General features: G+C 39.9%; 1 long non-coding RNA gene and 1 other non-coding gene across 3 annotated transcripts; one reads left to right on the forward strand and one right to left on the reverse strand.

Moving 5' to 3' along the window:
* Window positions 1–1,812: 1,812 nt before the first annotated feature.
* Window positions 1,813–1,999, reverse strand: LOC131979699 (U2 spliceosomal RNA). The gene has a single exon (XR_009395132.1). It is a non-coding gene; the product is annotated as a U2 spliceosomal RNA (small nuclear RNA).
* A 612-nt stretch (window positions 2,000–2,611) lies between these two features.
* LOC131979389 (uncharacterized) lies at window positions 2,612–5,868 on the forward strand. Of its 2 annotated transcripts, none has more exons than XR_009395047.1 (4): window positions 2,612–3,089; window positions 4,342–4,425; window positions 4,886–5,332; window positions 5,483–5,868. It is a non-coding gene; the product is annotated as an uncharacterized LOC131979389 (long non-coding RNA). The 2 variants fall into 2 exon arrangements; XR_009395048.1 differs by having other exon boundaries at window positions 5,498–5,868.
* Window positions 5,869–12,893: the final 7,025 nt, after the last annotated feature.

The following is a 12,893-nucleotide window of genomic DNA, read 5'->3' on the forward strand; positions in this document are numbered from 1 at the left end:
CGCGCAAGCGATAACACATCTGCACGCGCATTTATTTCGTGTCACGCAGGCAGATTTCAACTGCCGCGCGCACTTGTTTGATCTACGCGCACATATTCAGCAACTGAGTGAATCAGATTCTCCCCCGTGCTCGCTCGCGGTGGAGCTCTGCTCGCGCGGAGCGAGGACTTTTGACACATCGGGGGCGGGGCCAAGGCTGACCTCGGGCCAGTGGCGTCCCTAGGCTAAAACATTCGGGGCTACAGCCCCGGATGTTTTTTAATTAGCCCCGAATATTAATTTTCAAAAAAAAAAAAAACAACATTTTTTTTTTCTTAAACTTTATCGTTATCTTATGTTGATGCTTTGATAAAATAGTGTTTTTGGACAGGTTTGAGTAACAATTAATTATTTTATTTTTTAAAAAGCCACTACTTTGGCTTTGGCACACAAGTGGTTAACACCTCCAGTTTGCACGTGACGTCATTCACCCAAAACAGCGGCGTCAGGCAGCAGGCCCACTTGACAACAGGCAGCTTGACAACAGCAAGCTGTTCAGTGTAATCATGTCAATCAAAGATATCATGTCACAAAAAAAGATTTCCATGTTTTTCCCCCCAAAGGTGGTCAGCAATCAAAGAGGTAATAGGAATGGAAATATAATAAATAATATAATGATAAAAAATAATAAAATAGAAATTATGTAAAAATGTATAATTTCGAAAAGAGTGTTGCAGCTGGAACTACTAGAGGGAAGTACGTTAGCTAGCTAGCAGCTAGTTGATATTACATGGGAAAAAAACAATCTTTTATTATTAGCATCCGTCTGTAAATGCAATTGTAGTGTGTGAGAATTGTGTACCTAAAAATAATTAAGCTTGGGCTTCTTCTAGACTCTAGAAGAAGCCCAAGCTTAATTATTTTTTGGTACACGATCTATGAATCTATGAATCTAGAGGGGAAAGTAGCTAATGTTAATGTTGGGCTTTAACGTCGAACCATTTTGTTTATTTTCTTTTTCATGCATGATAGCAGCTAGCTAGCAGACAGTGATCCTGCACAGCCTGCTTCTTTTACTGTAGCTGCTAATGTGTAAAATGGAAAAACAATGGCTGTGTCCCAATGTCAAGGAAGGATGCTCAAACGGCTGGATTTGAGAGACACTACGTCATCGACATCCGCCGAAGGACTGTCCCAATGTCGAGGATGCTCCAGAGGACAGAGTCCTTCTTTTGCCCAAATTCCAAGGATGCATGTGTGTATCCTCCGTGCGCTCCGACTACCCATAAAGCATTGCGCACACCAGTCTACCGGGAGATTTAAAAATGGCAAGCGTAGAAACAGCGACGCCGGCGGCGCAATATGCATTTAAATAAGTATTTTCAGTTTACCCTGAATGTTGTCACATCACTTACAAAACGTGTGTTCAAAGTCAAGCAAAAACATATACATAAACAAATGCCAGAATATTAAGCTAAAGATAATAAACGTCATCTTGATACATTGCCGGTTAAGTGAATGAATGCCGTCTCAGTCGCTAAAGTTATTGTTAATTAATTTATATGCGTCAGATGATGATGTACTATGTGCAACTATGCCATTCAGAAAGTTATACATTTCTTTATTGTGTTTACAGAGACCGAAAGTCCGCTATTATCCGTTATTGTTATTTATAAATAACTGCGTACTGTACTGTAAAATAAAAAATCACAGAACATATTTCCATGATGAATTATGCGCCGCTGCTTTTAAGCAGCGGCCAAATTCAGCCAGGATCAGTTAACCTAAATATTCAGGTTGAATCCACTTTGTGGCTTTTACTTACTAAATCGTGGAGATTCAACCTTAAAGCATCTTCTTCCATTTTCACAAATGTGTGTCAGAGTGCTGATGCCAAAGACACATCCATGTCATGAACTGATCTTGAAATTGCGGCGCTGAATTTATTTATTTATTTTTTATTAAACTGATAAGAACAGATACTACACTTGATCTTAGCCAAAAGGCCGAGAGCGGCGCTGAATTTAAGCAGGACGTCCAATTACGCAATGACGCACAGCTGCACACTCCGAAGGCTGTCCCATTTGTGCGTTACACCAGTGAAAGGAAGGACTCTTGCCTCGCCTCCGGAGGACCCGACTCTGAAGGAAGGATTCTTCCAAGGAAGGATCGTTGGCATTGGGATACAGCTAGTGTGTTGTTACCTAGCTAGCTAATGTCAGTACATGGGTGCAAACTAAATTCATAATGGGTCATTCATTTGATGATCTGTGGTTATGGGATTGCATCGTTTTCACCTTTTTCACCTGTGATAAGACAGGTTTGCTGTGCACCCCAGTACTTAACCAAGCATTTGTCTCTGAATGCAAGTGTGGTGTGAATTGTGTGTCCTTAGCCTATGTGGAGAATGTCTCTATGCCTAAAAATTTTTTCAGCACGTGCTCTGCATGCGCATCTGCTTAAGTCTTCTGGGCTGAGCCCCGGATGTGTCAAAATCCTAGAGACGCCCCTGCCCCGGGCCTCTTATGATTGGTCATTTTCCAGCCCTCCACGTGGGTGCCTTTTCAGTTTACTGCTGACAGCTGGTAGCGGCGGCCTCATCTAAAGAACAACAACGGTTGTTCCATGACGTTCACGACTACAACTCTACGCTTCATCACTGGTAATAAAAAGGTTAAAAAATGCTGTTACTTTATGGCGTCATATTTGAGTCAAAAGTCGTGCGAGCGATAACACATCTGCATGCGCATTTATTTCGTGTCACACGCGCAGATTTCAACTGCTGCGCGCACTTGTCTGATCTTCGCGCACATATTCAGCAACTGAGTTAAGCAGATTCTCCCCCATGCTCGCTCGCCATGGAGCTCTGCTCGCGCGGAGTGAGGACTTTTGACACATTGGGGGCGGGGCCAAGGCTGACCCCAGGCCTCTTATGATTGGTCATTTTCCAGCCCTCCACGTCTGTGCCTTTTCAGTTTACTGCTGACAGCTGGTAGCGGCGGCATCATCTAAAGAACAACAACGGTTGTTTGATGAACATTGGAAGACTTTCTGATCAGAGACTGGAGCGGTGGTCCGGAGAGAGGAGGATGCTCTTTGGATTTATTCATGTATGTGTGTTTGTGTGTGTGTGTGTGTCCTCAAGTGGTGCTGTGAAGCATTTTCGTTGTAGGCTTTAATCCTGTTTTCTTCTGATATTAATACTGCAGTACTATTTTGATAATAGAGGTTATTATGTAATAAGGTGTATTTGTAATACCAGAGACATAGCCATTAATGGCTTAAATGTAGTATAGGGTGCATTTGGGTACTATTACACTGAAAGCTTTTGAAAGTATTTGCCACTATTATCAGATTATTACCTAACTATTACCATGGTGTTACCGAGCTGTGGTGTCAATAGAATTATCAACCTATCCATTCATATTCATCTTCTTTGCAAGCTTTAATCCTGTTTTTCACCTCACAAATATACAGCTTGACCATTTATTTACTGGTGAGTGTTTGTCAAAGACTGTTATTAACATAAACTACTTTCATAAATTATTATTTATTTTTTTTAACCCTTGTGTGGTCCTCCCGTCGACTATATACCCATGGTCCTCAGGGGTCAAAAAGGATCCCATGACACAAGACTATTTTTAGGACATGTAGGAAAAAAATATTACCAACTTTAAAAAAAAAAATCATTTTATCATTTAAGGCAACTCATGCCCCAAAAATTGATTGATTGATATATCATTTTCATATTTTTTTCTTTATTATTGGTCAATTTTTGTCAAATATTCAAAATTAGGCCCCATTTCAAGAGAGAAAAAAGTAAAAAAAAAAAAACCCTGAATACTTTTTTCAATCCTAATAGTGGAAAAAAATCATTCTTGATTGGAATGCACAGAGTAGGTCATGTCAACTTTTAGTGAAACTTATGTTTTGATATTTGTATATTTGAATAAAATTGACCAATAATAATGGAAAAAAAAATGGAAATGAAATATAATTTTTTTTGGTCATGAGTTACCTTAAAAGGTAAAAAAAAAGTTGGTAATATTTTTTTCTACATTTCCTAAAACCAGTCTAATGTCATGAGGTCCTTTTTGACCCTGAGGACCATGGGTGCTATAAAAATGTATAAAACATGTAAAAATGTATGAAGAAAGTTAAAATTTATATTATCTGTAAAGGATGCAGAGGGGCACATATGCTGAAAATTTTGCTGTGTTTCTAGAGGTGCTATGTGTGTATTTAATTCAAATGATTATATTCAGCTTCATACTGATTTTTATGAATAAGTGATACATTAAAACATTATTAACACATTATTGTTACATTGCTGCAATGCTCACGGTTGTCATCCTGTTCTAGATCAACACTACTTCACCTAAGAGACTTGAGTATCCAGTTCTTCGTTGACCTTCAGCATTCAGTTGTTTGTCTTCACCTTTTCAGGTAAGCAATTAAAAAAAACGCTTTTGTAATGTTGAGAAACACTGAAATTATTATTCATAAAGAACTTTCAACCACTGTTCTGTGATGCCATGTATAGTGATATACAAATATATCTGAAGGAACGGTGTATTTGGGATAATCAATATTATTAGTATTATTCATGTATTTATTTATTTTTAAATCAGAGAATGGGGGGAAAATAGATTATTAGTACAAAAACTAGTAACGAGTAAACAAAATTGGTAACAAGAATGTTCATTCATTAATTGATGCTTGGTCAAACTCTCATCTAATTAAGTATTGCTGTCTCATTAACATGTTGTATTTATTTATTTTGTAGGCTAAAACCTGAGAAGCCATCACCATGTTGTTGTTTGTTGTATTACACATTATGCAGATTTTTCAGCATGTGGTCCTCAATATATAGTATAGAACTCACTGTATTTTCTGTCTTTTCCAGGTTTCCTGTGTCCAGCATCTTCAAGACAGACTAAGCTAACTTTTCATATTTTTTGCACATTTATATTTAGGTTAGGTTAGGAGTACGTTAGGTTTATAGTAGAGTATTTAGTTTGTATAGTTTAGCTTTTTATGCTGGTGTAGGGACAGTTAAGTTAGCAAATTAATTTAGTTCAGATCACTTACAGTTGCATATTATTGTTACAATTGTGTTATTTTGTGAGTTATTGTTGTACAGGCTATTGTATATTGCAGGACCAAGTGAGACGAGGAAGACCACTGCTTCCAAGATGCCGCTCAGAAAGTGCGTTGGACAAGTCTCGACCTTGCAGATCCTGCCCCACTTAGCCCAACCACTTCCGACCATGGGGTACCTCAAAGACCTCCGTCAACCAGCCGGCTTTGGATGATGGATAACGCACCCACAACTCCTTCTCCAGTCTACAAGGTATGGTTTTTTTCCCCCCCATCACAGTGGACACAGACATGGCCTGACAATACAATCTGCTGTCTTAACTACTTCCTTTGAATAATAAAATGTTAATTCACAATTGAGTATTTATAATGTATGAATAAATTTGGTATTGTGTGTCATCAGGTTCTGAAAATACAGACACCCCTACAGTCCAAGAACAGCTGGATGACCTCTGGACCCACTTGCCCCCGTTCACCAGTTGAAAAGATAGGCTTTTTAAAAAAGTCTTCAATTGTTAACTCTGCACAAAGTGATACACAAAACATTGTATGTATTCAATTTCAACAAACACAAACATGAAATGTATATTTAAATACATGACTTAATGCAAATCAATCATACTAAACATCATCTTTTTTTTTTTAAACCAACCATTGCACACACTTCCATCCAAGGAGAGGTTACATCTTGATGGTAACTTTTTAGATTAACAAAACTTTTGTGAGATTTGTAATTGTTGTTTCTGGGGAGGGGGCGGAGAGGGTAAGTCTAAACATTGCATGCAAGAGACCAACACCGGCGTCTCAGGGGAAAGCCATCTGTATACACAAGTATCAATCTACTTGGTTGCTTCAAAATTTTACGATAGTTTTGCAAATCCTGACCCAGAGAGAAGCACATCAAACAAACAAAAAAAGCAATGGTAGATTTTCAAGCCTTTCAATGACATTAACATTATTTTCAATGACATTCATTTTGCAATTAACATTAGTTTTATCTTCTAAAACATAACTATAATGACATTCAAATGTAGATTACCACAACGCAATAATAAACTACAAGTCTCATTGGATAAAATAAAAAATTATTGACAGTCTTTAAATTATGGGTTAAACATCCTTAATAAGCCCACATTAATAATATATTAATTTCAGGTCAAATATTTATTTTTTTACTTTAAATTATAATCTCATTTAAAGAAATTGATACTATATAGTATTTTTAATATGAAATTATGTAAAAACAAAGAAAAGAAAAGATAAGTCTAAAACTAAAAAGTGGTCTTCCTCATCTCGCATGGTCTCAGTAGCAGTCGCAGGTTCGCATGCGGCAGAGTTTCTGATTCACATGGTCTCTCAGCGACACAGTCGCCGGTTCGCATGGTCTCGGTGGCATTCGCCGGTTCGCATGGTCTCGGTAGCAGTCGCAGGTTCGCATGGTCTCAGTGGCTGTCGCGTGGTCTAAGTGGCAGTTGCCGGTTTGCGTGGTCTCAGTGGCAGTCGCCGGTTTGCGTGGTCTCAGCGGCAGAGTTACTGGTTCGCATGGTCTCAGAGTCAGAGTTACTGGTTCACATGGTCTCAGCGACAAAGTTACTGGTTCACATGGTCTCTGCGGCAGAGTTACTGGTTCACATGTTCTCAGCGACAGAGTCACCGGTTCACATGGTCTCTCAGCGACAGAGTTGCCGGTTCCCATGGTCTCGGTGGCAGTGGCCGGTTCGCATGGTCTCAGTGGCAGTCGCAGGTTCGCGTGGTCTCAGTGGCAGTCGCCGGTTCGCGTGGTCTCAGTGGCAGTTGCCGGTTTGCGTGGTCTCAGTGGCAGTCACCGGTTTGCGTGGTCTCAGTGGCAGAGTTACTGGTTCGCATGGTCTCAGAGGCAGAGTTACTGGTTCACATGGTCTCAGCGACAGAGTCATTGGTTCACATGGTCTCAGTGGCAGAGTTACTGGTTCACATGGTCTCAGCGACAGAGTCACCGGTTCACATGGTCTCTCAGCGACAGAGTTGCCGGTTCCCATGGTCTCGGTGGCAGTGGCCGGTTCGCGTGGTCTCAGTGGCAGTCGCAGGTTCGCGTGGTCTCAGTGGCAGTCGCCGGTTTGCATGGTCTCAGTAGCAGTCACCGGTTCACATGGTCCCAGCGGCAGAGTTACTGGTTCACATGGTCTCAGCGACAGAGTCATTGGTTTGACATGGTCTCAGCGGCAGAGTTACTGGTTCACATGGTCTCAGCGACAGAGTCACCGGTTCACATGGTCTCTCAGCGACAGAGTCGCCGGTTCGCATGGTCTCGGTGGCAGTCGCCGGTTCACATGGTCTCAGTAGCAGTCGCAGGTTCGCGTGGTCTCAGTGGCAGTCGCCGGTTCGCATGGTCTCAGTAGCAGTCGCAGGTTCGCGTGGTCTCAGTGACAGTCGCCGGTTCGCGTGGTCTCAGCGGCAGAGTTACTGGTTCACATGGTCTCAGCGGCAAGGTTACTGGTTCACATGGTCTCAGCGACAGAGTCACCGGTTCACATGGTCTCTCAGCGACAGAGTCACCGGTTCGCATGGTCTCGGTGGCAGTCGCCGGTTCACATGGTCTCAGTAGCAGTCGCAGGTTCGCATGGTCTCAGTGGCAGTCGCAGGTTCGCATGCTCTCAGTGGCAGTCGCCGGTTCGCATGTTCTCAGTGGCAGTCGCCGGTTTGCATGGTCTCAGTGGCAGTCGCCGGTTCGCATGGTCTCAGCGGCAGAGTCACCGGTTCACATGGTCTCTCAGCGACAGAGTCGCCGGTTCGCATGGTCTCTGTGGCAGTCGCCAGTTCGCGTGGTCTCAGTAGCAGTCGCAGGTTTGCGTGGTCTCAGTGGCAGTTGCCGGTTCGCATGGTCTCAGTGGCAGTCTCCGGTTCGCATGGTCTCAGTGGCAGTCGCCGGTTTGCGTGGCCTCAGTGGCAGAGTTACTGGTTCACATGGTCTCAGCGACAGAGTCATCGGTTCACATGGTCCCAGCGGCAGAGTTACTGGTTCACATGGTCTCAGCGACAGAGTCATCGGTTCACATGGTCTCAGCGGCAGAGTTACTGGTTCACATGGTCTCAGCGACAGAGTCGCCGGTTTGCATGGTCTCGGTGGCAGTCGTTGGTTCGCATGGTGTCAGTAGCAGTCGCAGGTTTGCGTGGTCTCAGTGGCAGTCGCCCTTTGCTGGCTACGTGTCTGGACTACAGATCTCCAGAAAATCATCTCGTTATCATGAGAAAAAAATATATGAATGCATGGCCGTTCACCTAATAAGGTAAGATATCTATCTACCCTCCCTAGAAGAAGCAGCAAAAACTATGTAAGACAACCTGTTATTGTCTAGGGCAGGGATTCCCAATGTGTGGTGCATGCACCCCTGGGGGTGCGCGAGCTGCCGCTAGGGGGTGTGTGAGATGAAAAATGTAATGGCGGTCTGATAATAACACAATTACATTTTTTCCCCCCACACAATAAAGAAGTGAAAATCAACATTTCCTTTGTAAAATGTAAAATCAAAAACTGTAATATTAATTAATAAATAAATGCACTATGCATAAATATAGCCTAAAAGGCTATTCAAAATGCACTTCATCTTCAAATGAAGCGTAGAAGAAGTTATCTTCTTCCATTTTTCCAGCCTGTGTTATGATTGATGATTATGATGATGATACGATTATGACTGGTTGTTCAGCTCCACGCTCATTTAAACTTGCTGCAATTTTTGTTCAACACGGCTCAAAATATTATAATATTTTGCTTAACTTTGGTAGTTAAGCAACCAGGTGGCCAGGTGGAGTCGACCAATCAGAGCAGAGCAATCAACTGAAATTAACTGACGGTGGAGACAGTTCTGCCACACTGAGCAGCCAGAGGTCGACAAACTGGATTTCTGGCCTCGAACAGAAAGCATTTTTGGCAAAACCATAATACCTATCATTGATCCGACTTCACTTTGAGTGTCCTGAGTTCTTCCTGAACATCTACATATGTTTTTTTTTATGAAACATGAAAAAATAGCTTTGTTAGAGCGATCTAAAAAAACAGTTAGAGCTCCTTTTTTCAGAAATCTTCCTGCGTTTTTAATATGGGAGCCAATGAGGCAGTTGGTGCGTGTTGGTGGCACTTTTGTGTGTCCCACGCCCAAACTATAACTCTGACAGCTTTACCAGAGGAGTGTGAGTGAGAGGACAAATTTTCCTACGTTTCTATGTATAAATTATTTCTGTAGAGTGAAATTTGCGGCCTGGAGCGCAGTTTTCAAAGTTATTTTTTGACAAATCTTCCTCTCCCTCTACACTCTGCTTGATGACATCACCACTCTAGACTCTCCATAGGGTTACATTGGGGGGATTTTTTGACGTATTTTTGCCCAAAAATTTGCAAACCGTTTGTCAAAACCCTTAGAAAAGTCATAGCACACTCATGGGTGAGCCGGTCGATTTGATACCCTTTTTTGTGTATGTGCGGCCAAAACTCTGGGAGGAGTAGTCGACTGAAAAATGACACAGAAGAAACGGAAGAATAATAAAAAGACATAAGCCCGGTGAATAATAGTTAGTGTGCTTTTGCAAGCACACAAAAATATATATTTTTAACAGTATTAAGTTTTATGTAAGTAAGTAATTATCCTTTATAAATAGATATTAACTGTATATTATCATATATTATTTAAAGAAATAATTTGTAAAATAAAAAAAAATTGTATTCCCTGTCATTTGATGGTAAAAAAAAAAAAGTTGCATAATGTTTCTTTAACCACTGAAGTTCCTGAAATAATGCATTCTCACTCACGTTTTTGTTAAGACTTTCTTATAATCAACTAAACTGTTCACTCTGCCTCTTAAAACAACTTTCTTAAATTTCAAGCATCGTTGCACCTTAAAATGTCATGCAAATGTATTTAGCTTATCTTTAAAAAGAAAAAAACTCAGTTACAATGCTTCTTAATTTTTCATGTACTTCAGAGTGCATTGCTTCTTTATATTTTTTATAAACGTTATATTAATAAATAACACAAAGGAGAACTAACAAAAAGTAAATCAACTAATAATTTAATGAAAAGAAAAACAGTGAGATTATCTGTTAATTGCAAAAAAAAAATGTTAATCTGATCTCTGACAGTAAAAGGGAATTTTTGCATGTCCTAACTTTGTGCTAATGTATGTTTAAAAGTGTAGATGTATTGTGGATTTAGCTGTTTCCATGTCACCTGCTCTTGGCTGAAGTCAGAGGTTGATTTGTTAAGTTTTATAAGGACTCACCTCAGAATCCTGACTTAACTATGAATGAATGAATAAATCAATTAATAACCTCACAGAGTAAAAAATTATGATACTAGCACTTTTACCCAGGGTTTAAAATGTTTCTGCACCACTCAGTGAGGACACTTAATAAAGAGGTTGAGGACAAAGAGACAAGAAGAGGAAAAGTAGAAACAAGCAGGTTGTTTATTAGTAAAGAGTAACAAACCAGCAGGTTGATGGAGTAAGAAGAGGAAGCCTATACACATGAGCGCTGCTTCACACAGCAACATCAAGCCATCAGCATAATGTTTGTCTATGGACGAAGCAAGAACACTATCAGGACACAGCACAGGCAAGCATTCAACAGGGTACAGCCGCCACGGTGCTATGCGGCTCCCCGAGCCAGGACAGATGCATTGTGGGATTGAATCAACAGCGGGACGGTTGGCCTGAACTTTAATTCTGTGGAGATCTGAGGGTCTTTAAGTGTTTTCATTTTCTGCTGCTTTACATCTTAAAGGCAAATGTTGTTCCACTCAACTACACAGTTATTTTGTAGATTATATATAGATATAAGAAAAAAACAAGCTACCCAGCAGAATATGAAGTCATTAATATGAGCTCTTGCTTTATTACCTTAACCATAAATCATGTGCAGATTAATGCATCGATTATTATAATCCAATAGTATAACGTGCAGCATTTGGGGGCCATTCTGCTTATTATACTGCATATCATACTATGATATGATATGAATTGTAAATAATATCTGATGCCAAATTTGGACTTTTAATTGTTTAATTGTAGTATTTTAACAGCTGCCAAATTGTTTCTGGTTATTTGATTTAGATACATATACTTATACTTAATGTGTATTTCAATTTAATTCAATATAATGACAAAATATGTGAAAAATAGAAAAAGTCCAAAAGCAAATTGTAAGCCCTTCTAATGTTGTCTAAAAGATGTTTTAACTTTTCTTGCCTTAAAGACAGATTCAATTAGCTGCCCATTACTTTCTGGAGAACATGAATTGATTAAACATTTGGTCCCCCCCCCGAAAAAAACCCTCAAAAATACTGAAAAATGTCCAACCCAGTTGTTCAAGGTGGTGCCTTCAGAGTTTAATAAGATATAAAACAGAGAAAACTAGGAAATCTCCATATACGACAGTTTGAAAACAGATTTTTTTCTGAAATTTTGCATGGAAAAATTCCTCAATTTTTCAGTTGTCAAACTGCTGGCCATTATTTTTCTGCTGTTTGACTAAGTGATGAGTACTAATTGTTGCAGCTCTAGGTTCAACACAAAATAAGTGATTTAATGTCTTCATTACTCCCTGACAGACCAAACTCAATGCAACAGATCAGTTCTTCACAGAATTAAATCCAGTCCTCTGAGGCAAACCTGAGGGTGAAGCTGTACCGGCATTGACAAAACTAGAACACTACGACTGCATTAACGTTTTTTTTTTTTTTAATATACTGTTTATATATTTCCATTGCTAGTTTAAATCCTGATGGGCAGATGGGAATTTAAAAACAAAAATTAACAGGAAAAGGAAATCGTAAACAAAAAGACAGAAATACAGAAGTATTCAATATTCTGCTGAGTTGTGTTTAGAAATTAAACTACACCTCATGAAGACCCTGAGTGCTATAAAATACTACAACACAGCACAGATTTCTCAGCTGAATGTAAACAGAGTAAATGAACAGCCCACGCTTTTTTAAAGATAACAGAAACCAGCAGAGACAGACCCGTGGCCTGTTCGGGGACCTCAGACTGCATTTGAGTTTTGCTTTTGGCTCTCAGACTAATTTTTTATTTTTTTGTCTTTGTGAACAACATGCATTTGCTTATTTAAGGAGTTCAGGATGACCATCAGGTGTTAGCAAAAGTTCATGTTTTATTCAGCAGTAAAAGCACTTTTGTTAGCATAAACTGTCTGCCATGAGAGTTTAATGACTGTAGTTTTTCCTGTAGTTCTGCATCAGCAGGGTTGCCATGGTAACGGTCATTGGCTGCATTTTGTTCAAGAGAAACTAAATTTACCAGCTGATAGGAGGCTGAGGTTGCAATCTATGGAAGTCCAAAGTGTTTCATATAAACTATTTGTGTTAAATTTCACTGTTGTCTTGTTCAATAATGTATAATTCAACCACAAAGTGTGATAGTGAATTACTTACTTAGCCTTTGGAAATCTTCCATTTGGCTCGTCTTGGAGCTTACCGTTTTGTCACAATTTTTTGGCAAAAATGGCATGAAATGTCAGTTTTTGTAGGAAGATTCATTCTTGTTTTGCTATCGTCTCTTGTTCATTACATAAAAAGAGACCAAGATGCGCCTTAGCAACTTATGTCGCTTAATGGTTCAGGTCAGCTCAGTTATCTCATGTTGAACACTCTCCAGTCTCCAAAGACCAAAATGAAATACAACTGTTATTCTGCTCTGCTGCAACTAATAGATCACCCTATTGATTTTTTAAAAAAATGATGGATGTTGTCGTACTAAGGTGAGAAGTTGCTTCTACAGAAAAGCTGAAAGGCTTGCTTACTTTATCACCATTCTGCATCCCC

This window comes from Centropristis striata, chromosome 10 (genome assembly GCF_030273125.1).
Source record: "Centropristis striata isolate RG_2023a ecotype Rhode Island chromosome 10, C.striata_1.0, whole genome shotgun sequence".
Classification (NCBI taxonomy): domain Eukaryota; kingdom Metazoa; phylum Chordata; class Actinopteri; order Perciformes; family Serranidae; genus Centropristis; species Centropristis striata.